Here is a 12,205-nt window from a genome sequence, read left to right as displayed (position 1 = left end):
GCCAACACTGTAACTCTCTTTTTAACCTGTTGACTCAGAGGCATGAGGAGCCAAAGTAGCCAGTGGCAGTCTTAACTCCCAGTTCGACAGAATTGTATTGTGTCTCCTAGTGGCAGTATTCCGCTCTCTGGAACTAAGACCTCTAGGCAGCAGAACATAATGTCACAGGAACAGGAAGCAACAATTTTGCTAGTGGGTGACTAGGGGTGATGATGAGTGGTGCCATTTCTACTTCCACCCCTTGGTTCCTGGATCTGTGAATCCTGGCTATGAGAAAAACAGTACTCTATAGAGTCAGAGCATATACAGATTCAGAGCATATATAGCCTTCTGGATAACTTTGCCCTGGTCCTGAAAAGTATTGTCATTGGCATTATAAATGCAACTTCAAAAGGCTATTTGACTGTTCTATCAAGCCAGCTATTTCAGGATGATGGGGAATATGGAAAGACCAGTGAATGCCATGAATGTGAGCCCACTGCTCTACTTCTTTGGCTGTGAAGTGAGTTCCTTGGTCGGAAGCAGTGCTGTGTGGAATACCATGGCTGTGGATAAGGCATTCTATGAGTCCAGGCTTAGCAGAACCATTGTGTGCAGGAAAGGTAAATCCATATCGGAAGTAAGAGTCTATTCCAATAAGGAGAAACCACTGCCTCTTCCATGAGGGGAGTGGTCCAATGTAAACAACTTGCCACCAGGTAGCTGACTGATCACCCTGAAGAATGGTGCCATATCAAGGGCTCAGTGTTGGTTTCTGCTGCTAATGATTGGGTGCTCAGTAGTGGCCATAGCCAGGTCAGCCTTGGTGAGTGGAAGCTCATGCGCTGAGCCCATGCTAAGCCAATGTCCATCACTGCCACCAAGGCCACTTTGTTCATGAGCCTATTGGGCGATAACAGGGGTGGCTGAGGAAAGAGGCTGAGTGGTGTCCACAGAATGGGTCATCCTATCCACTTGATTATTAAAATCTTCGTCTTCGGAGGGCACCTGTTAGTGAGCATTTATGTGGGACACAAGTATCCTCGGTTTTTGACCACTCAGCAAAGTCCATTCACATATCTCTTCCCCAAATTTGTCACTAGTTTTCCAATTATAATCCTTCCAAGTCCCTGAAAATCCAGCCAACATTGTCTACAGCCCATTAATCATTATGTAAAGACACATTTGGCCATTTCTCCTTCCATACAAAGTGCACAACTGGGTACACTGTTAGAAGTTCTCCCCACTGGGGAGATTTCCCTTCGTCACTGTCCTTGGGTATGTTCTGGAAAGGGGCTGTAGTGCTGCAGCTGTCCACTTTCAGGTGATATCATGCACCATCTGCAAACCAGGTTGTCCCTTTCTCTGTCAACTGATCATAGGGAACTCCCCATGAAGCCACAGATCCAGCCTGAGAGAGAGAAGGCAGGGTAGTAGGAGTAAGGACCATGGTATGTGGGCCACTTCTTCATGTAAGTTACTTGTGCCATCAGAACCTGCTTGAGCCCACTGATGGGTACACCACTTCCATTTGATGATGGAATGCTGCTGTGCAGGCCCAACTTGATGGCTAAATGGATCAGAAAGCACCCAGATCATGATGGGCAGTTCAGATTGCCTGATAACTTGGTGACTCATAGACAAATGTTCAGTTTCCGCCAAGGCCCAGTAGCGGGCCAAGAGCTATCTCTCAAAAGGAGCGTAGTTATCTGCAGAAGATGGTAAGACCATGCTTCAAAATCCTAGAGGCCTCCACTGTAATTCATCTATGATGGCCTGCCAAAGGCTCCAGACAGCATCTCTATCTGGAGCCAGTGACATCTCAAGCTGGATGACATCTCAAGCCAGTGACATCTCACCACTGGATCTGCTGGGTCACATAGTCTAAATGGCAGAGCAGCTTTCACAGCATCCTGGAACTGTTGAAGAGTCTTATCCTGACCTGGGTCCCACTCAAAACTAGCAGCCTTTCAGGTCACTCTGTAAATGGGCTGGAGTAACATACCCAAATATGGAATGTGTTGCCTTGGAAATTGAAATAGGCTCACTAGATGTTAGTCTGTTCTCCTGCTGCTAATAAAGACATAATCAAGACTGGGTAATTTATACAGGAAAGAAGTTTAATTGACTCATAGTTCCACATGGCTGGGAGGCCTCATAATCATGGCAGAAGGCAAGTGAGGAGCAAAGTCACATCTTATATGGTAGCAGGCAAGAGAACATGTTTAGTGGAACTCCCATTTATACAACCATCAGATCTTGTGAGACTTATTCACTACTGTAAGAACAGTGTGGGAGAAGCCATCCCATTCTGTGATTCAGTTATCTCCACCTGGCCCCACCACTGACTCATGGGGATTATTACAATTCAAGGTGAGATTTGGGTGGGGACACAGCCAAACAATCTCAGCCTCTTTCTTGGCTGTAGGAAGGGCCAGAGGCAATAACTTATCCTTCACCTTAGATGGACTATCTCGGCAGGTCCCGTACCATTGGATCCCTAGAAATTTTAAGGTAGAAGTCCCCTAAATTTTAGTCAGATTTATCTATTTCCCATTCCCTGACATGCAAATGTCTCACCAATAAGTCCATTGCTTGCTGCTTCTTACTCACTGCATCCAATCAGCATAATGTCATCAATGTAATGGACCAGCGTGACAGCTTGTGGAAGGGAAACACTATCAAGATTTCTGAGAACAAGATAATGACACAAAGTTGGAGAGCTGGGATATCCCTGAGGTAGGACAGTGAAGATGTACTGCTGGCCTTGCCAGATGAAGGGGCTTTGCTGCTGGTGGGGCTTATGGACTGAGATGGAGAAAAAGGCATTTGCCTAGATCAATAGCTGCATACCAGGTAACAGGAGATGTTTTAATTTGCTCAAGCAATGAAACCACATCTAGTACAACAGTTGAAACTGGAGTTACCATTTGGTTAAGCTACTGATAATTACTGTCATTCTCCAAGATCTATGTCTTCTGCACAGGCCAAATAGGAGAGCTGATGGGAAATGTGGTGGGAATCACCACTCCTGTATCTTTCAAGTCCTTGATGGTGGCACTAATCTCTGTAATTTCTCTAGGGATGCAATATTGTCTTTTATGTACTATTTTCATAGACAGAGGCAGTTCTAACAGCTTCCATTTGGCCTTTCCCACCATTGTAGTCCTCATCCCACAGGCCAGAAAACTAATGTGGGGACCCTGACAGCTGTTAAGTATCTCTATGCTGATTATGCATTCCAGCACTGGAGAAATGACCACAGGATGGGTCTAGGACCCACTGGACCCACTACAAGTCAGACTGGAGATAAAACTCCATTAATTACCTGACATCTATAAGCCCCTACTTTAAATGGAGGGCCACAATGATATTTTGGGTCCCTTGGAATCAACGTCAGCTCAGAGGCAGTGTCCAGTCGTCCCCAGAAGTTCAGATTAATTCCCTTTCCTCCATGCACAGTTACCTTGCTAAAAGGTCAGAGGTCTCCTTGAGGAAGGTTGGGAGAATGATTAACAGTAAGAATTTTCAGTAGTGTAGCGGGGTTGGTCCTTCCTCAAGAGGACCCAATCTCCCCTTCATTCAATGGGTTTTTGGTCTGTAAACTGGCTCCAGTCTGGAAATTGGTTGAAGGGCATTAATTTACGTTTTTGAATTCCAATTGGACTTTTGATCACTTGATCTGGAAGTTTTCTGCTTATATAGATCAAGTAAGAAGGTGGTAGGCTTCCTGTCAATTTTACTTCTAGGAACACCGTGAGTAATTAGCCAAAACTAGAGCTCTGCAGCTGTCAGATTGCTGCTTTGCCTCTGTCCATTACTAACTATGCCCACCTTGCCTTTGATGGTTGAGTGCTGCCACTTGGCCTCTGCCATCTCAGGATCCAATTATTGTCATTGCTTTTAAGTCTTCTAATTGAGTGACTGCAATTCCCACTGTATGATCTGGTATACAGAGAAGAGCAATCACAGAGCTCTTCAAGGATGCTGGTGCTCCCTTCACAAATCTGTTTTTCCAGGTACTGGTGAAAGGTGTGTCTTTTGGACCCTCCCAGTTGGGATGAGTAGGTCTTCACTGAAAAATTCACTCTAGTATTCCAATCTCCCTAAGCCTTTGGACCCTTCCTCTATATTAAACCAAGGGAAATCAGCATTGTGGGCCATCTTTTGATCCATGTTTCAGCTAGCCAAGCAAATAAATAAACTATTAGAAACTTTTTAAACTCCCTGAGCTGCAACATTAAATGCAGTCTTGGCTTAGTGGGCCCATAGCAATATATTCAGCAATATATTCAGGACCATAAAGTTGGATCACTATTTCTGGGATATCTATCCTTCCTCTGTTATCCCACACCCTTAATATCCATTTCCATACCTGTTCCCTGAATTTCTGCTTATATAAATTAGAAAACCCAGCAGATCTTTTGTAGTGTAGCATGCCTCTGCATGGGTCACCCCGTGAGCCTCACCTCTAAGGGCATGCTGGGACTGGAGTCCAGTTAGGGTGCAGAGGCAAACAGGGATGGGGGGAGAACCAGCATTGTCTTTCCTGGCACCTGCCTTAGGGGAGGCCATCGCTGTTTCCCTGGGCAATGCAAGGTTAATCTCAAAGATGGAAAGGCTGGTACTGCAGTGGATGGGCAAGGGCATGTTGCTACCACTGGAGGTTGGGAGGCCATTCCCTCTGACTAAAAAACTCATCAGAATTTAGGAGTTCAGTATTCCTAGCTTCATTAGGCCCCCCAACACGTCCCCATATTAACTTTCAGGGTCCCACTCTTTTCCAATCAATGTCCTCCCTTTAACAGTAGACACCTGGTGAGGCTGAGCATGCACCTTTTGTTGCAGGTCAGCCACTTGCATAAGAGCTTGTGTCTGATTTTCAGCAATTTCAGCTCTTTGTCTACAGAAGAGCAGACTCTCACCCAGGGCAATCTTAGAAGATTTGAGGCTCAGCGTGTGCTTCTGGAGCCTGGAGATAGAATCCCTGAGCTTATCCTTTTCTTTCATCACTTTGCCCAGGGAACTTGGGACCAGCCAACCAACTTCCTTATATCCCTTGGTCCTCCACAAATGTTCAAAGGCATCATGTATAGAGTCACTAAACTCCTTGCCTCAGGAGCAGGGAATCAGGAATATCAAATGCATTTATTTTGCATAACTCTAAACAGTTCACACCAATGACTGACTATCAGTGCTGTCTGTACTATTAGAAATAGTCTTTAGCATATTTGGGTCTAATTTGATTAGATAGCCAACTCAAGAAACCCCAAAACCAACGAAGGAAATTCATTCTTAAAATTCCATTCCATTAGAACCGCACCTGGTGCCAAAATCTGTGTTAGGGTTCTCCAGAGGGACAGAACCAACAGGGCAGACGTATACAATAAAAGCAAGTTTATCAGGGAGAACTGGCTCACAGGATTACAAGGCAAAGTCCAATGACAGGCCATCTGCAAGCAGGGGAGAAGCTGGGAGCATGGCTCAATCCAAGTCCAAAAGACTCAAAATTAGCAAAGTCGACGATGCAGCCTCCTGGCTGAGGCTGAAGGCCTGCAAGCCCCCAGGAGGCTGCTGGTGCAGGCAGGTCCCAGAGTCCAAAGGTTGAAGAACCTGTAGTCTGATGTCCAAGGGCAGGAGGAGATGAAGCAAGCATCCTGTGTAGGAAAAGACAGCATGAGGGAGGACTCAGGAAGCTGTTTCTTCCCCTTTTCTGCCTGCTTTGTGCCGGCAGCCAATTGAATGGTGCTTGATTACACTGAGGATGGGTCTTCCTCTTCCAGTTCACACATTCAAATGTCAGTCTCCTCTGGCAACACCCTCACAGACACACCCAGGAACAATGCTTCCCCAGCCATCCAGGCCTCCCTCAATCCAGTCAAGTTAATACCTAATAGTAACTGTCACAGTCTGTAAGTGAAAATATTACATATACCCTGGATTTCAAAGACTGAATACAAAAAAGAATGTAAGCTGTCTCATTAATAACTTTAAAATATTGATTACATGTTGACACAATAATGATTTGGGTCTACTGTATTAACTAAAATATATTATTAGAATCAATGTCACTGTTTCTTTTAAAACATGGCTAATAGGCTGGATGCTGTGGCTCAGGTAATCTCAGCACTTTGGGAGGCCAAGGAGGGTGGATCACATGAGGCCAGGAGTTTGAGACCAGCCTGACCAACATGGTGAAACCCTGTATCTACTAAAAATACAAAATCTAGCCAGGCATTGTGGCAGGCACCTATAATCCCAGGTACTCAGGAGACTGAGGCACGAGAATCGCTTGAACCTGGGAGGCGGATGTTGCAGTGAACTGATATCATGCTATTGTACTCCAGCCTGGGTGACAGAGCAAGACTCTGTTTCAAAATAAATAAATAAATAAATAAATAAATAATTTAAAAAATAAACATGGCTACTAGAAAATTTAACATTATGGGCCAGGCCTAGTGGCTCATGCCTGTAAGCCCAGCACTTTGGGAGGCCAACATGGGTGGATCACCTGAGGTCAGGAGTTTGAGATCAGCCTGGCCAACATGGTGAAACCTTGTCTCTACTAAAAGTAGGGCACAGTGGCTCACATCTGTAATCCCAGAACTTTGAGAGGCCAAGGCAGGTGGATCACGTGGTCAGTTCGAGACCAGTCTGGCCAACATAGTGAAACACCATCTCTACTAAAAATACAAAACAAATTAGCCAGGTATGGTGGTGGGCGCCTGTAGTCCCAGCTACTTGGGAGGCCAAGGAAGGAGAATCGCTTGAACCCAGCAGGCAGAGGTTGCAGTGAGTCAAGATCAGGCCACTGCAGTCCAACCTGGGTGACAGAGCAAGACTCCATCTCAGAACAAACAAACAAACAGACAAAAAATTAGCCAGGAGTGGTGGTGCATGCTTGTAATCCCAGCTACTTGGGAGGCTGAGGCATGAGAATCACTTGATCCCAGGAGGTGAGGGCACAGTGAGCCGAGATTGTGGCACTGCACTCTAGCCTGGGTAGCAGAGTGAGACTCCATCTCAAAAAAAAAAAAAAAAAAAAAAGAAAAATTACGTGTGTGACTCACATTGTTATTTCTCTGGGACAGTGCTTCTCCTGACTGCAGTATGAGGCTCAAGAGGGCAATTTTCTCACCTTTATATATTCCTACTTATACTGCCTGTTGCTTAATTAGCACTGCACAATTATTTAATTCATGAGTGAATGCCTGGATGTGTGTGTACCACAGAGCAGAGGAGTCTTAGGGAGCAACCTCACCTTATCAACGCATTTCTAGCCTGTGTCACTATGTATTTTAAGAGTCAAAATTTTAGGGGCAACAGTGGCAAACCCATGTTTAATGACACAGTTTGTTTCTATCTCTTCACAGGTGAAATACCTACACCGTGGTCGGTAGAGTTGCCATGGCTAAGCAATGGTAAACCAGACCATACCCTGTGATGAGGTGGGTGTGTGCTGGGGATGGCGGGGTAGGCTTTGTTGCACTGGGCAGGAAGCAGGCTTCTAGGAGGTTCTGAGAGAAGGTCAGGATCATCTGTGTCAGAGAGTCTCGGGGCACTCATGTAAGAATATACCAGGGTTGAGCCTGTCAGCAATGTTCACTTCCCCACAATGTTTCTTCCCTCTGGCGACTCCTCCTTCCTTTTCCCTCAAAGGTAATCCTTATTATTTTACACTGGTGTTCCTCAAACTAACCCCACAAGATGTCTTACCCAAGACCCTGTATCCAATTGGGGATGTTTATTTTGTGGATTGTAGGTCTCTACTTACCCGAATGGGCTTTTCAAAGGGTGATTGGGTAGCTTGGTGAGAAATTGATCATTTGGGTTTTGTTGGAAGCAAGTCAACTATGTTAATACCTCTGCACTGCGGGTCATCCATCTCCACCTTTTCAGCCCCAAGCACCTCTTCTCAACTTGCAAAATGGCATCCTCTCATTTGGCTTGTCTCTTGTACTTTTCTGAGACCTTCTTTCTTTGGGAAGAAATACGTATAGACGCAGGCAGAACAGGGACTCCATGTTGTTAGGATTAAGGTCCCTTAAACATTCACTCTGCCTGTTTGACTTGTAAGGCTGTGAGGTCTGAGTCATCTGAAAGCTCCCAAGGGGACTTCCCTTGCTGGGCCAACCCTGTCACTCTGCCCATCTTCCCTCCATTTTCACAGATCTCACACAAGCCCTGTCCAGTAGCTTGTTCTCATTCATTCCATCTTTATACTTCCTTTAGTGCAATGACCTACTTAAGTTAAAGGGAAATACAAACCCCCAAGAAAATTTGCTGACGGCTCTTTCTTAGGTAGAATTAGGTTGGGCATGTGTCTGAGGTAAGCTCTAAGAATCATTTTGGCTGCAGATGGGAGTGGAAAGGGAGGAACAGAAGGTTACTCAAAAAAGTGGCGACAAGTGTTCCCGGGGAAGTGACTGGAGACTGATGGTGGCAGGGAGGGCTGGGTAAGAAATAAGTCCTCCAGGCAATTCTAAACTGGCATTTAGATTTTCTTAGATTTCAGTCTCCTCCCTCAATTTTCTGCTTAGAAGCTCTACCTCTAAGGTCATGGGTCTAAAGAATATCAGGGTCCAGATAGAGCAGATGAAACCAAACCATTATTGCGGGGGAGAATACATACTTTTAGTGTGACTGATAATATTCTGACACAAGCATATCAGCACAGTTTTAAAAATAATTTAAGGATGAAAAATGACAAGTGGAAACAGCTTCAGACCAGGTGCTGGAACACATGTATCTTTTTGAGTTGGATTTTCTAGGAACTGGCTATGTACCTTAAGTAAGTCATTTTTACCTCTCTAAACCTCACTTTTCTCATCTGTAAAATGGGTGGTTTAGACTAGATGATGGCTAAAATGCTTTTTAGTTTTTTTTTTTTAAACGGGAACCACTCAGACTGTGTCCTCTCCCTCTTACTCTCCCAAAGGAAGAGAAGAACGATCATCAATGGCAAATGACAGTTGCACTAAAGCAACACCAAGAGCCAACTTCAGGCTCAGAAGAGAACACTGCGCCTCCTCCTCGTGGCTTCCTGTGCTCTACACATTCAGAGAAACTTCTCTAGTAACACACTCTAGAAATGATCCCTGAAAGTATCGTCTTGCTTTTCAGTTTTTAAGCTTCTTCAAACACATAAAATTACTTGCCTGTTGGCTCTGGTAGCTAACAATTGTTATTATTTTGGTAAAGTTGTTGACAAGTAGTTGATAGATTTATGTTTACTTTCCTTTTCCTTTTTTGGTGGAGGTATTTTGCAGGATAGCCAAAAGGTGGGGCACAGAAAAAAGTCCAAGATCCAAATAAGCCTCAAACCACACAATGGGCCTCTGAATCATGGACAGCTGATTGGCTATGGACTGTAGAGTTCCTTCGGCAATCTCTGGTATGAGTCACAGACCTCACCACCCAAGACTTTCAATGCCATGAGGCAATCCTTTCCTTATCTATTCATATAGTATGTGGGAGAGCAGCGACCTCCACCACTGACAGCCCAGAAACTCCTGGCTGAGCGCTAAATGCACTTTGCATGCTGTCTTCATTCAGTTGTAATGGTGTGACTGCTATGGGCACTGAATAATGTTTGAAGCTAAATTTCACAATAAAGGATCGAGTATTTATTAGGAAAACTATTAAAACCAGTTACAGTAGAAAAAGTACTCATAGGTCAGTTTATAAGATTAAACTTAAAGTGACAGAGAGTTTTAGAGCTCAAAGACACAGGACTTCATCTGATCTAATACACGTTAGAGATGAAAAGAAGATGAATTGTCCAAGGTTGTAATTTTATTAGTGCAAATTTAGAACTAGAAAACACCACTAGATTCTTAGGTCTGTGGCTTTCTACTATACTATATTGCTTATGCAAGAATCTGAGTATGTTTTAAATACAATGATTTTTCAATATACAGTGAATGCACTACACAATTTAAATGACAGAAAGTTTATAGTGAAAAGTTAGTCTTCTGTTCAATGTTTTCTCTAAACACTTAAATCTCTTCCTTCTTTAACCAATAGGGAATTTATTTTAGTTTAAGATGTGAGGTAGGGATTCAACTTCATTTTCCTTCAGATGACTGTCCAGTTATTTTACTAGCTGATAAGTTGTATTTCCCTTATTAGTCCTTCTATTTTGGAGTTTTTTTGTGTTTATTTTTTCTGCTTTCTCTCCTATATAAACTTGAGAACCAAGCTTACACATTAAAAAAAATTCTGTTGGTTTAAACAAATGAGACTGTGTCAAATGTATAGATGAATTTAGGGGAGAACTGACAGTTTTATGAAGTCTGCTATTGAGCTTCAGGACATACTTTCCTCCCTGATAAGAAGAAGCATGGTACAAGATGCTGTCCTTTTTGCCTTTTGATACAGTTTTGTGAACCCGTCATTGCCACAACTTCAAACATCACACATGACCTCACTCCTTATGCTAAAATAAACTCCAGCCACACTGGCCTCCTTGCTGTTTCTTCAACTTAACTGGCATGTTCTTTCTGCTCAGAACAACCCTTCCCCCAGAAATCTGCCTGGCTCATTCCCTCATCTCCTTCAAGTATTTGCTGAATGCCACCTTCTCAATGAGCCTTCCCTGATCACCCAATTTATTTTAATTTTTTTTTTTTTTTTTTTTTAGACGGAGTCTTACTCTTGTCACCCAGGCTGGAGTACAATGGTATGATCTCAGTTCCCTGCAACCTCTGCCTCCCTGGTTCAAGCAATTCTCCTGCTTCAGCTTCCCAAGTAGCTGGGATTACAGGTGCCCGCCACCATGCTTGGATAATTTTTTTGGTATTTCTAGTAGAGATGGGATTTTGCCCTGTTGGCCAGGCTTGTCTCGATCTCCTGACCTCCCGAACTCCTGTGATTACAGGTATGAGCCACCATGCCCTGCCTGACTACCCAATTCAGTATTACTCTTGGCCAGGCATGGTGGCTTATGCCTGTAATCCCAGAACTTTGGGGAGCTGAGGCAGGCAGATCATGAGTTCAGAAGTTCAAGACCAGCCTGGCCAATATGGTGAAACCCTGTCTCTACTAAAATTTCAAACCTTAGCTGAATGTGGTGATGGGTGCCTGTAATCCCAGCTACTATGGAGGTTGAGGCAGGAGAATTGCTTGAACCTGGGAGGCGGAAGTTGCAGTGAGTTGAGACTGTGCCATTGCACTGTAACCAGGGCAACAGAGAGACACTCTGACTCAAGAAAAAAAAAAAGATAAAATAAAATAAAATAACTCTTGCCTCCCACTCTGAGCTCTCCTCATTTTCTTATCCATTTTACTTTATTTTCCATATGGCTTATTGTCTTTTTACAATTTACTTAATCCTGACACCTTGTTTATTGTGTATGTCCCACACTAAAATGTAAGCCTTAAGAGGACAGGGATAGTTGTCTATTTTATTCACTGCCATAGCCCAAGTGCCTAGAACTCTGACTGGCATACAGTAAATGTTTAATAAATATTTGTTTAATTGAATTAAATAAACCATTTTTGGCCTAGCGCAGTGGCTCACACCTGTAATTCCAGCACTTTGGAAAGCCAAAGCGGGTGGATTACATGAGGCCAGGAATTTGAAACCAGCCTGGCCAACATGATTAACCCTGTCTCTACTAAACAAAAATCAGTCATGCATGGTGGCGTGCGCCTGTAGTCCCATACTCGGGAGGCTGAGGCACAAGAATCCCTTGAATCTAAGAGGTGGAAGTTTCAGTGAGCAGAGATTGTGCCACTGCACTCTGCCCTGGGTGACAGAGGGAGACCCTGTCTCAAAAAGAAAGAAAGAAGAAAAGAAAGAAAAGAGAAAGAAAGAAAGAAAGAAAAGAAAAGAGGAGAAAAGAAGCTATCTATTTAGTAACAGATTTTATTTAGAATAAACACTGAGATTTTATCAAATATATGTCTTTTCATATTTAGAATAAACACTGAGATTTTATCAAATATATGTCTTTTCAGCAGTCATGAAAATATTCATATGACTATTTTCTCTTTCCATTGCCAGACATGGTAAATTATGTATTACATTTCCTGATAGAAAAATAGCCTTGCATTTCTGCAATAAACCCCACTTAGTCATGGTGTATTATTCTTTTATGAGCTGCCTGATTTTGTTTGCTATTGTATATATTATATTTAGGTTTTTGAATTGATACTAAAAGTGAGATCGGTGTAAAGTTTTGTCATAACATCTTTGTTTGTCTTTGTTATCACTGTTATGCTA

The 12,205-nt window shown here is 43.4% G+C and overlaps 1 long non-coding RNA gene and 1 other non-coding gene across 2 annotated transcripts in view; one reads left to right on the top strand and one right to left on the bottom strand.

The window, feature by feature from the left end:
• The window catches only part of LOC141580776 (uncharacterized), a 33,615-nt gene extending 23,049 nt beyond the window's left edge, over positions 1-10,566 (top strand). Inside the window, exons 2-3 of the long non-coding RNA XR_012513093.1 lie at positions 7,353-7,427; positions 8,918-10,566. This is a non-coding gene — a long non-coding RNA (uncharacterized LOC141580776). The remainder of the gene's footprint in view (positions 1-7,352; positions 7,428-8,917) is intronic.
• LOC120361767 (small nucleolar RNA U3) lies at positions 8,878-9,093 on the bottom strand. Its single transcript, XR_005577886.1, has one exon. It is a non-coding gene; the product is annotated as a small nucleolar RNA U3 (small nucleolar RNA).
• Positions 10,567-12,205: the final 1,639 nt, after the last annotated feature.

This window comes from Saimiri boliviensis, chromosome 13, assembly GCF_048565385.1.
Source record: "Saimiri boliviensis isolate mSaiBol1 chromosome 13, mSaiBol1.pri, whole genome shotgun sequence".
Classification (NCBI taxonomy): Eukaryota; Metazoa; Chordata; class Mammalia; order Primates; family Cebidae; genus Saimiri; species Saimiri boliviensis.
The sequence above is the reverse complement of the archived record's forward strand: the minus strand, read 5'-3'. Positions and strand labels throughout refer to the sequence as shown.